The sequence below is a fragment of the Dipodomys spectabilis genome, unplaced genomic scaffold (assembly GCF_019054845.1).
Source record: "Dipodomys spectabilis isolate Male_0828 unplaced genomic scaffold, ASM1905484v1 ptg000043l, whole genome shotgun sequence".
Lineage (NCBI taxonomy): Eukaryota > Metazoa > Chordata > Mammalia > Rodentia > Heteromyidae > Dipodomys > Dipodomys spectabilis.
In genome coordinates this window covers 7,790,117-7,806,195 of record NW_024870720.1, presented here as the reverse complement: position 1 = coordinate 7,806,195, position 16,079 = coordinate 7,790,117, and the positions used below count along the sequence as shown (strand labels likewise).

The following is a 16,079-nucleotide window of genomic DNA, read 5'->3' as shown; positions in this document are numbered from 1 at the left end:
CTTATCTCCAATAAACCACTAGAAAACCGGAAGTGGTGTTGTAGCTCAAGTGGTAGAGCACTCACCTTGAGCTGAAGAGCTGAGGGCCAGTGCTCAAGCCCAGAGTTCAAGCCCCATGACCGACAATAAAAAGAAAGAAAGAAAGAATCATCTATGAATAATTACTCATCACATGAAAATTTTACATTTTACCTACATTCTGAGACTAGCATAAACTGAACTCTCTTGATTTAAAAAGACATTCACAAACCTATTAATAACTCCAGCATCATTAAAAGTGGTTTTCTGGGTGGGGGGTGGGGGGAGGGTATGAGTGAAGTGGTAGAATGCTTGCCTAACAAGCTAGAGGCCTTCTAAAGTCATCCACAATAATGCAAAAACACACTGTAAAATGGTGCCTAGTAAGTGAAGAGAGGCTCTTTTCCCTGAATGGTTGGTGATATTATTTGTCAATGTTACTTTTGGCCAATATTTATAAGAAAAGAAAAACACTGATAACAATCTAGAGGTTTCTAAGCCAGACATAAACACTTAACAAAATTTGTTATATATTCTATATTGTACTCGGTCATTGGTTGTATTAGTGATACAGTACTTAAGAACTATTGCACATTCAAAATTGGCAAAGACAAAACAGTGACTATAATGGGTGGATAAAATAATGAGCTATACCCTTCTGAGACATTAAAACCATCAGTAATAAATTTACAAAGGAAGGACCATGAATGTTTAAACTCCAAATAGCATGAGTGAATGCAAGAAATACTTTTAAGCAGAACCATCTCAGTCCTCCAAAGAAAGGTCAGTCGGAGAAAACTTGAGATAATATAAACTCATTGGTTGGCTTGTCATATGTTAAGAAAATGACATGAACTTAAATTGGTGTTGGTTTTTTCACCCCTGGGTACAAGTAACAATCTAGGGATCTAAACTTCAAATTGAAACCAAAGGCATCTAGCCCCAGTTGGAGGAAAAACTTTCCTTTTTTTTCCATATACATGCATAATGGGTCTTCCCTGGATGGCAGTCCTTAAGAAAATTCAAAACTATTAATTTGGTTTTGAACTTTCGATCCAAATTTACATAGGACTCTCCTCAACGCACACACACGCTGCCATGTGAAAACTCTCCAGATAGTTTCAGCACCCTAGAATTTAATAGAAAGATCACCATAACCTACATACTTCTTCTTGAGATGCAGAGGATGAAAATGAAGAAAAGACATCTAGAAGAAAGAGCCTCAGGAAAGATGGTCATAGTTGCCCTTTGCTAATTCAAATAATTCTTTTTTGGCATCACCTGCATTTCTGTTCCATTAAGAAGCCATGTTTAAGCTCTTCACAATAGACTTTATATGTCGTGGGATAATGGCAATTAGTACATATAGATTTCCAAATAAAACATTCAAGTGTACTTAAGCTAAAAGCATAAGTTGCATTTGCTACAATGAACATCCATTACCATTATATAGATTTACTACATATCACATATTATTATTATTATTATTATTATTATTATTATTATTATTGCCAGTCATGAGGCTTGAAATCGGGGTCTGGGCACTGTCACTTTTTCTGCTCAAAGATACTGCTCTATCATTTTGAGCCACTGCTCCACTTCTGGTGGTTAATTGAAGATGAAAGTCTCACAGACTTTCCTGCTAGGGCTGGTTTTGAACCAGGATTCTCAGATCTCAGCCTCCGAGTAGCTAGGATTATAGGTGTATCCTCAAGCTCGCCTCTGATCATCTCGCTTTGTTTATAGTTCCCCTGTTCATAACGATTCCCAGTTGCTTCAAATGCCTGACAAAAGCTCTTTGCCTGTGGAAGGAAATATCCTTTAAGATGTATCCTAAGTATAGCCTCCTGGCTTAAATTTGCTTCTAATAACAAATACATATATCTTTGTTCTCATATTTTCTTCACATTATAAGCTCTTGGATTGTGAACCTCTCTCTCGTTCTCCACTTTCACTCTCTACACGCATGCACAGGACACAGACATACGTTCCCTGGACCAAACCAAACTATTACCTTTAGTCTCTTAGTGTTTCTTAAAATAAGATCCACAGACCATTGCCATCAGACTTGTTAAATGCACCTTCTTGCCATTCCCACACTTTGGGAATGCATGGAGGTAGAATCTAAGATGCTGTATTTGTTAACACATCCCCTTCCCAGAGGATCCTAAATGATTCTTAAACACAGTAGAATTGGAGAGTCCATGCTTTAGAAGAATCAGATCCTAGGGCTGGGAAGGTGGCTCAGTGGAAGAGCGCTTGCCTTGCACGCTCAAGGCCCTGGGTTCGATTCCTCAGCACCACATAAGCAAAAAGAAAAAAGCTGGAAATGGTGCTGTGGCTCAAGTGGTAGAGCGCTAGCCTTGAGCTGAAGAGCTGAGGGACAGCGCCCAGGCCCAGAGTTCAGGCCCCACAACCGGACCCCCCCCCCCAAAAAAAAAGAATCAGATCCTTTCATTAGAACTGTTTTCACACCTATTTTGCTCACCTCTGAGATCAACATCTCTCTCTTCCTAAGACATTTTCTGTCCTTGCTCTGTGTCCTGCTATTGTTGCCATTTGTCTTTGAGACAGGTCTTGCTGTGTAGCCTAGGCTGGCTTTGAACTCAATGATGTAGATACTGATTTATGCTGATGGTGTAAATACTCTTCTTATTGCCAATTTTTTACCTCTCAACACAACATCACTGAATGGAGAATGAAGAGATGATAAAATAGCAGACTCTAATATCATATTTCCACCATACAGATAGATGGGAGTAAAGAATTTCACTGGCTTGCAAAATTTCTGGAAATATTACAACCTGCTTTTGCAAGCAAGTACAGTCTGGTGCTAGAATACCACTGGAAATATTTCAGTTGATGTTTTGCAAGAGCACTTCTTTTTTTTTTTCATTAAAGCCATTGAAAATTGACCTTCTTCACACCTGTTCTACAAGTTATGACCTTACTTTTAGGTCAGCAGATTATGTAAACGATGAAAGAACCATAATGCAAATAAAAAAGGCTAGAGTGGGAGGACTCGCTCCTATCTCAGTCAATGAAATGCCGACCCACTGCACCCATTCACGTTACACACTGCTCAATCATTCACTTACTTTGGCAATGAACTGAATGGAGGATTATGTGGAGTCGCCGCGGAGTGACAAGAGCCACACTCCCTGTCCCCACCTGTCCCCTCACCGCTCACTTCCTTGGTTTTCTTTTCCACGAAATAGGGAAGAGGTCACAGCTGACTTCAATGTTCCAAGAAACTAAATGTAGAGATAAGAAGGCTCCGACATTTGTTGTAAGAAGCCACTGAGATTTCAATAATCCTCTAGAAATTTCTCCCAACAATAATTTATTAATATTCTATTTTGGGGGGACAAAGAAAGATGGAAAGGTGAGGGGGCGGTTCCTTCCATGAAGGCAATTTTTTTTCTTTGTTCTCTACCAGGGTGATCGTTTAAGATCCCAGTGCATAAGGCTTGACAGTTTAAAAGAAAGTGGCCTATGTTGGTATGTGAAGATGTAAATATGAAGTTAGGCACTGAGGCTGAGATCTAAGGACTGAGGTTCGAAGCCAGCCCAGGCAGTTAAGTCTGTAAGACTCTCATCGTCAATTAACAACCAGAAAATCAGAAGTGGAGCTGTGGCTCAAAGTGGTAGAGTGCTAGCCTTGAGCAAAAAAGGTTCAGGGTCAGCACCTAGGCCCTCAGTTCAAGTCCCATGACAAACCACAACAGCAACAACAACAACAGCAAAAATGTAAATATGATTGAGCTAAAAATCCTCACAACCTTGACCTAATCATCTCCTACCCAGGAACTCGTCCCAAGGAATAACTTACAAGCAGAGGAAATACGCTCTGCGTGCAGACTCATCACAATCAAGACCAAAAGGACTCACCACTTTCAATACTTACTCAGTTTGTCATCTTGGTTTGGGCCATGGACAACAGAGTTCTGGATCGATGATTTTCAAATTGCTACCTGCAGAATCACCACTCTGAGTCATTTTAGGAATTAGATTCTTTAATCATATATATATATTCCTGGATCCTAAGGACTAAGATAGAAAGAATAAGAATTCCTAATTCTTAAAAGATCTCAATGTGGTTTATGTTCAGGCGGACCTGGATCAGAAAAAGCATTATCTCTGAACATGACCCAGGTTTTAGGAACATGATGTTTGAACTCAGAGGCTTATACTTTCTAGGCTGGCACAATACCACTGAGCCATGCCTCCAGCCCAAGGCATAACCATTTTTTTTTTTTTTGTACAAACCATGATGAAGTTGCTGGGGGCACTCAAGCAATTGTTGGTGTCAAATCACTAAGGGCCATGGAGGGGCCCTGTGTTTCTGTCATTCTCTCCTACCTCTATTCATTCCTTTCCTATCCCCAATCCTCTTCTCCACCATGCACCCCAATCCCTAATATGATCATGCTGCCCTCAGCCTCCCTTCTGGCTCCTCACTCTCAGTTATACGCATACTTTACAAGCCCCAGAGCCCCAGAATTTCCTTCCTTGTGTCTTCAGTGGGTCCATAGAAAGAAAACAGTATCACTATTTGAATGAAGTGCCCTGAACACATAATTGAGAATCTCGTGCATAATTAACAGACTAGCTGCACGGACGTGTGTGTGTGTGTGTGTGTGTGTGTGTGTGTGTGTGTTTGCCAGTCCTAGGGCTTGAGATCAGGAGCTGGACACTGTCCCTAAGCTTTGGGGCTCAAGACTAGGGTAGGGTTCTACCACTTGAACCACAACATCACCATTTCTTGCTTTTTGGGGTGTGTTTCATGGTCTTTTCTGCCCCAACTGGCTACAAACCTCAATCCTCAGATCTCAACCTCCTGAATAGTTAGGATTACAGACATGAGCCACCAGCAGCATCCAGCTGTACCTGAATTTTTTAAAGAGGTCTTGCTAATTTAATTTAATCTAGAGTGAAAAAAGAGCAAACAGGATGCTTTTTAATCTTAGCATTTGCCCAGACCCAAATATCCAGAGCCCAAATAGCACTTTGAGCATTCATGGTCAAAATGACCCTAACTCTTGAATAGAAATGGGTTTTTTAGCTATGGCTTGCTAGCCCTAAAATCAAAATGCTCTAAAATTAAATAATTTAAGCTAGTCAAGTAAGAAATGCTGTTCCAAGCCGGGCGCTGGTGGCTCACGCCTGTAATCCTAGCTACTCAGGAGGCTGAGATCTGAGGATCGTGGTTCAAAGCCAGCCCGGGCAGGAGAGACCGTGAGACTCCTATCTCCAATAAACCACCAGAAAACCGGAAGTGGTGCTGTAGCTCAAGTGGTAGAGCGCTCGCCTTGAGCTGAAGAGCTGAGGGACAGCGCCCAGGCCCAGAGTTCAAGCCCCACGACCGACCAAAAAAAAAAAAAAAAGAAATGTTGTTCCATCAACCTCTGCTTCCACTCATCTAATTTTGTCCAAAGCATTAGAGCAACACCAACCCAGATGCTTGCAAAGAAAACTCAGTACTTTCATACACCTGAGAAACCAGTACAGAAAGTCTTGAAAATAATCAATTCCTATTTTGGTTTTCTTTTTGGTCTATGTTACCACTATAAAACCCTTCACCCCTGTGTCTAGTCCATCTGTATTCAGCACTCAAGAATATTAATTTCCAGCCTCTCCTCAATATCACCAATTTCCTTATTACTGTACTCAGAGTTATTTTATAGACTTTTTTAAGAATCTGAACACAGGAGCATCTAAGTAACAGCCCAGAAATGATAGAACCAGGATTCAACACAAGGCAGACAATCTGGCTCCACAGACTCAGCTCTCATTCACCTTACTGTATGTTTGTTCTGATGTTCGTTATGACTCAGTCACTACATGGCCCAGGAAACACTATGTACTGACTATCTAAAGGAATGGCCAGAAACAAAATAGCAGCATGTCCTGACATTTCATTCAGCTATGCCAAGCAAGTAGTACAAAGTTTGTGGCATTTTGAGACTAGCGTTCGTTCGAATAACAGAGCTGCTTATCTGTCCACCAACTCTTCCTTCCAGAGGACTGCCACTTTAATTACAGGATGAAAAAGGGTCTCCTTAAAAAAAGTGGGGTTTCCCCAGGCCTTCCTCTGAATAAGGGATGCACCAAGGAAAAATAGTAGAGAATAGATGGGGGTCATAGATAGACATGGGGATGCAGAAAGCCACCCCAAGGACAAAGAGGCAAAGATGTCCCAACTCTCTTCAAATGGAATTGTGATGGTTAATAAGGAGGAGCTTGGTGGCATGAGGAGAGTAGAAAATCATCGAATGAAGTCTGTTCTGCTCTGTTGGCCCTCAAAGTCCCCCCTAAGGTATCCCCACCTACCTCTCCCATCCTGTTTCCTGCTAGGGTAGAACAAACTTTCTTTTCTTGTCAGCTAGTATCTTCAACTGGGTTGGTCACCCCCAATCAGACTCCCCTTATACTAAGGCCCCCAAGGTCCTCCCAGTGTAAAATGGCCCTCCCCTTCTCTTCTTCCTTCTCTTCTCCATCTGCTCAAGCTCACTTCCCTCCACAGCCTTTATGTTCCTTGACCCCAGGCCCCTTCTTGGAACTCGGCTAACTCTTAAAGTCCACACAGTTTCATCACTTCATTCCCATCTTGCAGTTTCCTAACGCTTCTTCTTAACATGACTACTACATTCTAAGGCCCTTCAAAGAACAGATTGCTTTTGTGTGTGTGTATGTGTGTGTGTATGTGTGTGTCTGTTTGTGCTCACATGCTTGCGTCCGCACATGCGCGCATACCAGTACTGGAGCTTGAACTGAGGGCCTGGGTACTGTCTCTTAGCTTTTCACTCAAGGCTGGGACTCTACCACATGATCCACAGCTTCATTTATGGGTTTTGGCCAGTTAGTTGGAGATAAGAGTTTCACAAACTCTCCTGCCTGGGATGGCTTTAAACCTCAATCCTCAGCTCTCATTCCCCTGGTAACTAGGATTATAGGCGTGAGCCCCTGGCACTCGGATCTAACGTCCTACACAACACAAATTTACAGCCAGTAAATGATCAACTATTTGTCGCTCACTTGAACACATCAATGGCAGCTTTAATTCAGCATAACCCCTAGAACCAGTGATTTCCTAAACTTCATTAAATTACATTCTGGGCTACTAATTGGTACTTCACAGTACAAAGGGAAATCAACCACAATCAAAAACTAAATTGAACTCACAAATACATACTTGTACATCACACAGCCCTTTTAGTAAAGAGGACTATAGCATTTGGTAATAGGGGAAACAATGAAGGTAGGAAGTCCAGATCCAAATGCACACCATTTTGATTTTGCTTTTGCTTCTCTTCATAACTGGAAAATGTGAAAATTGATACTTACACAAGCTAGAACCTTTAGGTCTAGTTCATGCACAGGGTGATATTTAAACTATCCACAGAGTTGAATTCAGTTATCTCTCACCATCTGTAATGATTCAAAAACTAGGATTCTAGTCAGGACTTTGTGGAAGGAGGGGAGGGAGTTGCGGGATTGAATAACTACCTTCCTGCTGTAAATTGGTTCCATACTTTATAATCCATAAACCCAGGTTATTACAATAGTTAGCCTAAAGTAAAAGCCAAATAAAATTACGAAGATTCCCATTGATCCTAAAGAAATATTTTCAAAGAGGCGAAAGTCTTACCTGTGGTAAAATATCAAAGAAATTTCTCCACACCAAAATGACTGACTCCAGAAGTCCAATTGGCTGGTAGGCACAGGTAGGTCAAAAACCAATGTCAAAGCCTTTTCTTGGGGTAAGTTCCTCCTGGGATCTGCCTTCTTTTCCTCCCAGACTATGACTGACTCACATTACAAGAACTAAAAGTATGAAGTTGGGCTGGGAAAAGATCTCAGCCTAGATGCTGGGGCACAGCGTGTGCTGTGCTTCTGAGGAAGACAGCAGGAACCAAAGCGATTAGCAAGTTCCTGTGCGGGCCGTTGATTTCCTGTCACGGGCTTCTCTGCAGAAGGGGTTTCATCTGTGTGGGGTTGGGGAGGGAGGGCAGTGTCCCACATTTCTCTCCAGGAGAATAGGTAAGCTACCCAGCTAAGAGGCACAAAGAACAAGGCTTTGTTGGCGGATGCTGGATTGGTGTTTAATTTAGCCTTCTTCCTTACCCCCAGGTTGTATCTGTCTCCCTAACACTTCCTGAATTTTCCTTTAACAAATCACTGATAAGCAACTGAGAAAAGGAAGAGGGAAAATCCAGGATGGTTCCTCAAGGATGTGAAGAAGAAAGAAGAAAGAAAGAAATCCCCTGCCCTGACTGGCCTTAGCTAAATTGAGCTTAAGGAAAAGTCCCTTAGAACTTACCGTTAGCTTGCTGAACCTGTGACCCACCGTGTGTTGCTTGCTTTATGTGTAACTGCTGAGTAATAATTTGGAAAAGTCAGGCTCGGTCACCGATCAGGCACCCACACCTGTGTGGGGACCCACTGGACTCTGAGTTGTTTTCAGACTCCTCTAGGTTTCATAATTTGCCTAAAAACCCAGATTGCCTGTCTTGTCTCCTATGACATCCAGGTGCAGGGGCCATCTGCAATTACTTAGATCATAGCCAAACTAACCGCCTAAACCAACTAACACACCCATAATCCCTGAGCTTTGACTCCCGGAATCATTATAACTACTACTGTCAAGGGTGATGTCTGGTCAAAATGTCTGTGTGCCATCAAAATAATGTCAATGCCACTGAAGTCCACAAATGTAAATAGAAAGCAGAGCACTGGTGGCTCACGCCTATAATCTTAGCCACTCAGGAGGTTGAGATCTGAGGCTCATGTTGAAAGCTAACCTGAGCAGACAAATTCGAAAGACAGTGATCTCCAATTAACGAACATAAAGCCAGAGGTAGAGGTGTGGCTTAAGTGTTAGAGCATCAGCCTTGAGTGGAAAAGCTAACAAGAGTACAAGAGTTCAAGCCCAATACTGGCACACCAGCACACACCCACATCAAGAACAGAGGCCCTGTGAGTTGAGACACAATGTCCAGTTCTGGGACGGAGCTGAAGACATACCCCAGACTCCAGATCCTGTATTTCTGGGTAGCAGTAGAGAAGCACCAACGCCAAAATACGTGTCCACTGTCCCTACAGCACCTCAGTCCTAGGGAAGGGGCTGGGAAACCAAACAAAAAGGTTCACATAAATTCCATCATTGCTAATTATGGCAACCATTAGAAAGGAACCAGAAAAGAGGCCACATCAGTTGCCAGAATAATGACTGAATCCTAGAGGTGGTCTTAAGATGAAACTTAGAATCACCTGAGAAGTCTAACAGTTCCCAGTGGCTCATGCTTATGATCCTAGCTATTCAGAAAGCTGAGATCTAAGGATCATGGTCCAAAGCCAACCCCGGGCAGGAAAGTCTATGAAACTCTTATCTCCAAATAACTACCCAAAAACCAGAGGTGCCACTGTGGCTCACACAAGTAGAATAAAGAGAAATTGAGAAATAAAGAGCTCAGGGACAGAGCCCAGCCCCTAAGTTCAAGCCCCACAAGTGACCAAAAATAAAAATAAAAAGTGTTATCTGAGAGGTCTGTTCAGTGCATCAGCTGCTGGAACCATATCTGCAAGGAATCTCATTTCACTGGTGTGGATTGGGTCTTGGCATTGACATTTTGAACTCTGAAAGTGAGGCTGCTGTTCTACTGGGTGAGAAGGAAGGGGCCTGAGGAGAATAAGAAGAAGAGCATTCCAGGTTTCCCTTATTTGCAATAACTAGTCTATGTCTGGGTCCAGCAGAAAAAGTCAGATAAGGTGATGTTAGGGAAATGAACCCTAAGATAAGGATTCAAATGTTTTTTCTTTCTTGTGATTGTTTCTAACACATTTATAAGATTATTTCTTTGTTGCATTGTATGTCCCTCTCCCACGGTATAATCCCTGCTTTCATTGTATTTGATGTTGGTATAATTTGTGGAGGGGAAGGGAAAAAACAAATCGTTTAAAAAGGGTTACAGGTGGATCCATTGCAACAATGACATATACAAGTCGTTTTATGTCGAAAAATGAACTTTACATCTTTGGTTGGGGGCGGGGAGCGCAGATGGGAAGGGATGGGAAGGGAAGGGGAAACAAAGGAGGAGGCAACAATGCTTGATAAGAAATGTACTCATTACCTTGCCCATGTAATTGTAACTCCGCTGTACGGTATTTTCACAATTAAAAAAAAAAAAAAAAAAAAGAGGAAGAGCATTCCAAACAGAGGCAAATAGTGTGTGCAAAGGCCAGAAGGTACAAAAGGGCTTGACTTATTCAAGAAAGTGAAAGGCTAATGATCTTGGGGCACAGTGATAAAGGGAAGAAATGTAAGAAGATAAGTACTCATAGAGATGATCACATGGTCCCCAAGCCCACAAGAGACTCTTGTTGTTGTTGTCCATTGTGGGGCTTGAACTCTGGGCCTGGGCGCTGTCCCTCAGCTCTTCAGCTCAAGGCAAGTGCTCTACCACTTAAGCCACAGCACCACTTCCAGTTTTCTGGTGGTAAATTGGAGATAAGAATCTCACCATCTTTCCTGCCTGGGCTGGCTTTGAACCGTGATCCTCAGATCTCAGCCTCTTGAGTAGCTAGGATTACAGGCGTGAGCCACTGGTGCCCGACCACAGGAGTCTCTTACATGAACCCAAATAGGAACTTGTTAAAGTCCAGTGGGATACCTCTGCCAATTAAGTCCTTTGAGTTCTCTGATAGGCGCATTATCCTTCTAGAAAATTCTCTGTGGAAATCCTAATCACTAGTGTAACATTATGAAGTGAGTAGAACATATGGTGTGTTGGGTCCTTTATTTACCTTCTCTTTAGTCAAAATATTTAAAGCCACTTGTAATATATCTTGTACTTACACCTGGACCAGATAAGATGAGCTAAAAACTGAAAGGAAATAATGAAGCCAAGAGAAATAAATACACACGAAAAGATAAACCAACATGAAGGGTATGATTAAACAGCAAATGTCTGCCGTGTGGCTTGAGGCTTATGGGCAACCAGTAAGAAGCAAGACTCAAAGGCCACAGAAAATTGGGTGCTCACTGGGGAGAAATTAATGTGATCTTAGTCCTGGCTTCCTTAGGCTGAGACTAAGAGAAATTGCCACTGGATTCTCACAGAGAATCTGTAAGAGGTGCTGAAAAGTTGCTTTTGCGAGGCCCAAGCATCCACTAAAAGCAGAACAAAAAGCTAAAAGGTATAAACAACAACAACAAAAGTTTAAAAAAGGTGTAACGCTGGGACACCCAGCTCCCACCCCACACCACTACTTCATATCTGTGCCCTTCTCCTCCTGCAGACACTTATCTAGACCCCATCTAGGGCAGGATTTCCCAGTAAGACTTCGGTGACCCAAGGCAAACTGCCACTGAGACAGGCAATGGCAGCTTTTTTTTTTTAACCAACTTGGGGCAAAAGGCAGCACTGCTCTAAAGAAACAGAACAGCGAAAGCTCAGGCCAGACAGCAGCCGGTGACAGTAAGTAACTTGCTCCAGCTCCCTTCCAGTCATGAAGTGATAACTGCCACTTTTCCGGAAACAGCCTGAGATAGCGACCAGCAGGCCACCTGTGACCAGGCATGTTGTATCATCGTGCATCACTCTGTGCCTGCCCCAGTTCTCTGTCTGTTCAAGCATAGCGCTCATGTACGCGCCCCAAAGATGGCTGAAGTTGTGCTGAAATGCTCTCTTCCTGTGGCTGCCACGTAATAAATCTTCTTTCTCTGCCTGTTACCACATCTCCTAATTTGGCATCTTGGGGTGAGGGACCAAGATCTGATATGTGGAAATCCTAGGGTTAGACCCTCGGGTCTAAATCAACCCATTTCCAAGAGGACCTCATGGCGAAGGCAAAACACCATCCTTACACACTAAATTCGGCCAGCAACAGGTTTTTGTCAAGCACATCCTTCGGTTGATTTCATCTCATCAAACAGTTCATCGAACACAACTCTAGAAATCTATAGGGTGGACTGTGGCTGGATCCCAGAAAAGTGGTCTGAGAAAGGAAGGTTAAAGCACTCTCTCAGCAGTGTGCTGACTGCTCATGCTAGTAATCCTAGCTTTTCAGGAGGCTGAGATCTGAGGATCATGGTGCAAAGCCAGCCCAGACAGGAAAATCCATGAGACTCCAATGAACTAGGAAAATCTTTGAGCAGAAAAAACTAAGCAAGAATGTGAGACCCAGAGTTAAAACTCCACTACACACACACACACACACACACACACACACACACACAGAGAGAGAGATTTCACGCAATCGTCTAAAAGATTTGAAGTGGCAGTGGATGTGCATCCAGCAGAAAATCCAGTGGGTTTCTCAGAGTCCTCGCAGCACGTACCATCCATAGGAGACTAGCAGAGGGACAAGGACAGCTGACTTCACAGACCGCCCCTCCAGTAGCATATGAGGCTGCTCGGCTTTTTGGTGGAAAGAAAGCAAGAAGCACTGCAGCCTGGTTTAGAAGCTGAGGGCCTCCTACTTTGTGTAGTGTCTCACCTTGCTGTGGGTTGAGAGTTATCTCAGAAGCAGGCCGGGAAGGGGCTCGGACGGGGCTGGCTGCAAGATCCCCTGAGCACGCTTCCTTTCTGAAGGATGCCTCCTCTCTGTCTGGGGATGGCCAGCATTTGACAATCATATAGAGCCAAGCATTGTCTCCTGCTCCCATAGGGAGGCTCTCCCTACTGCCTCTCACACTCTTCCAGGCTTCACGTACAGATCAATTTCAGAGGGAGACAGGCTCTAACTTGCTTTCCTAGAAATGTATCTTTTTTTTTTTCCTTTTTGCCCATCCTGGGGCTTGAACTCAGAGTCTGGGAACTGTCCCTGAGCTGTTTCTACCCAAGGATAGCATTCTATCCTTTGAACCACAGATCCATTTCTAGCTTTTTGTTCGTTTAATGGAGGTAAGAGTCTCATGGACTCAGATCCTTAGATCTCAGCCTCCTGAGCAGCTAGGATTACAGGCCTGACCCATCAGCACCCAGTGAGACATTTCTTTTTAATGCATTTTTCTTTCTCTCTCCTCTTCCTTCCTCTCATTCTTTGAACTGAGTTATAGAGGTAGTTACACGGGGGAAAAGCAAATTACTTAAAATACTGCTGCACACACACACACACACACACTACTCTCAGTGTGTTATTTCTGCCATGGTATACGAGAATGGCAGGCAGGAGGGGAATTATGGGCATGGCATCACACAAGGGGAATCAGATCCTCCTTAGAAACCACATTGTATTCACCGGTCAACCCTTCAGTATGACTACCAAGCAAGAGACCAGAGGCCTGGCCTGGCTCACTGAGGCAGCCCAGGCATGGATAATCAATCACCCAGTCATCACTTGCTGACCAAGAGCTTGATGCTCTCAGCTAATCCTCCCAACCATCCTGTTACATCTTAAAACCTTTTAACAGACAGGATCTCAAAAGACTGTAAAGCTTTTGAAAAGCAAGACCAAGACTCAACCCATCATTGCTCCTGGCTTTGGTCTCTGCTTGCTGCACAGGGCAGAGCGGGGAGGGAGAAGCAGCTGAGCCCCAACTTTTTCTCAGGGCTGAGCTTCACTCTGAGATTCTCAGACATACGCAATCGATAGGGGAAAGTGAAAAAGCGAAGTCTTTCTGAGAGACATCTTTGCTTGGAGTGCGTTCTGATACAGCCACAGAGAAGAGCTAGTTTTTCTTGGTCTCCTGAGAATAAGGAGCTTTTAAATGGAATGTTTTCAATCATGTGGCAACTCTGTGTCCTGAACTCACACGTAGCAGTCTTCAAAAAGCAAAGGTGGGAACTTGAATCAGGAATCTTTTACTGAATTATTCTGACTTAGATTAAGCTCAATGCTCCCCATACCTACCCACTCCAGCCATACATTTTTCTTACTAGTTTTGTTTTTATTTGTCTCTCCTCCGACTCCTCATCAGTCATAGGGCTTGAACTCAGGGCCTGGGCCCTATCCCTGAGACATTTTGCTCAAGGCCAGTGCTCTATCACTTTGAGCCACAGCTCCACTTCCGGTTTTCTTAACCCTATTGGCTTCGAACCACAATCCTCAGATCTCAGCCTCCTGAATAACTAGGCTTGCAGGCCTGAGCTACCAGCGCCTGACTTTCTTTCTGGTACTCTATTAACCAAAATGACTTAGCTTCCATAGCTTTTCAAGTTGACACAGACCCTCCTTTGTGACATGCCACTTCAGATAGGAAATACGTCCAAATCTTGTCCTCCTGTTTTCAGTTTTAATCCCAGGACACTATAATTTTTCTTTGTGTGTGTGTGCTAGCATTCAGGCTTGAACTCATAGCTTGAGTGCTATCTCAAAGCCGTTTTTTTCTGAACTGCTATTATAAAAGTGACATACAGAGGAGGTACAGTTCCATAAGTCAGGTAACAAGGACATTTCTTTTGGATAATGTCACCCCTTCCCTCGCTGTCTCCCAGTTTTTCCCTCCCATCCCCACCCACAAGTTGCATAGTTCATCTTCAACAGCAGTGAGTACCACTGCTGCATTTGTTCACCCTTTGTCCCTCATTTCTGCGGTCCTTGAGCTTTTTTCTTCAAGGCTGGCACTCTACCACTTGAACTACACTACTGGCCTTTTGGTAGTCAATTGGAGATAAGAGTCTCATGGACTTTCTTGCCTAGTCCTGCTTCTAACTGCCATCCTCGGATCTCAGCTTCCTGAGTAGCTGGGATTGCAGGTGTGAGCCACCAGCACCTGACAATACTATAGTTATTCATATCTAGCTCCCAACTAAATGATAAACGACTGCATTAAAACAAAATGTCCTTCCCTTCTGATCGAGAGTTAATGATGGGAAATATAAAATGTTAACTCATCTTCAGCATAAGATCCGAATTCTGATGTGTCACTTGCAGAGTAAGACTAGGCTCATAAAGTATACCTTAAAATTCTAAATATTGAGCTCTCTTAGGAATGCTACAGGTTATTCATTTCATCAGTGGCTTCCTCCTCCTTGTGCATTCCAACTCATTACAGATAACAGGCTGCCTAGCCAGATAAGAATATCATTTCAAACATCATCTAGCTTCCCTCCTATAGAATGTAACAGAGCATATTGCTTTTTTATTTCCATTAACCTTAGATTATCAGATTATCTGTTGTTGATTTATCCTGGCTTGTTGGTCTTGTGGAACTATGTTTATCAAGGAAATATTCAGTGGAAGTGGCAAGGTGTTTCAAAGTGGTAGAGCACTAGCCTTGAGTGAAAAAGCTCAGGGACAGCACCCAGGCCCCGAGTTCAAGCCCCAGAACTGACACCAAAAAAAAGAAAGAAAGAAAGAAAAAGAAAACATTCACATTTTGGTTCTTCTTCATTGCGAAGCCACAATTCCTAATGGAAGATGATAATGCCTCAGATAATTGTTCAAGCCAGAGCACTGCATAATTCAAACCTTGTTTAAAGACTATGAAACATAGGCAGTTGCCAGTGGCTTTGTAATCCTAGCTACTGTGGAGGCTGAGATCTGAGGATTGTGGTTCAAAGACAACCTAGGTAGGAAAGTCTGTGAGACTCTTATCTCCAATTAACCACCAAAAATCTGCAAATGGATCTGTGGCTCAAGCAGTAAAGTACCAGCCTTGACTAAAATAGCTAACGGTCAGTGCCCAGGCTCTGATTCAAGCCCCAGTTTCAGCATAATTGTCATAATAAAGCAAACACATAAAAAAATATTTTAAAGGCTGTCAGAGATGATACAGTCAAATGACAGTGCTCGTCAAAATAATCCTTGATTGCTGATGTACTTTCTAACATGGTAGACATTTGTCGATGTGCTTTTAGAACTTTTTTCTTAAAGCAAAATCCTTCAGAGACAGTTTAATAAACTACAGAACAAAACCAGTGTCTTTGCATTCTATGCCCAACTTACTGGGTTTTTTTGCCAATCCTGAGACTTGAACTCAGGGCCTGGGCTCTGTCCCTCTCTATACTCAAGGCTAGCGCTCTACCTCTTGAGCCACAGCACCACTTCCATCTTTTTCTGTGTATGTGGTACTGAGGAATTGAACCGAGGGCTTCATGCATGCTAAGCAAGCA

General features: G+C 43.0%; 1 protein-coding gene across 7 annotated transcripts in view; it reads right to left on the bottom strand.

The window, feature by feature from the left end:
• Positions 1–16,079, bottom strand: part of Rhoh (ras homolog family member H) — a 33,862-nt gene that overhangs the window by 17,464 nt on the left and 319 nt on the right. The window contains exons 1-2 of one of the 7 annotated variants that reach the window (XM_042678354.1): positions 8,342–8,441; positions 3,926–3,992 (exon numbers count right to left, since the gene is read on the bottom strand). The exons of 1 other annotated variant lie outside the window; for it this stretch is intronic. The gene's annotated coding sequence lies outside the window, so the exon portion shown is untranslated. Of the gene's footprint in view, positions 1–65; positions 94–3,925; positions 3,993–6,351; positions 6,394–7,669; positions 7,957–8,341; positions 8,442–16,079 lie in introns of those variants that run through there. 5 more of the 7 variants (XM_042678353.1, XM_042678356.1, XM_042678355.1 and 2 more) reach the window with 5 other exon arrangements.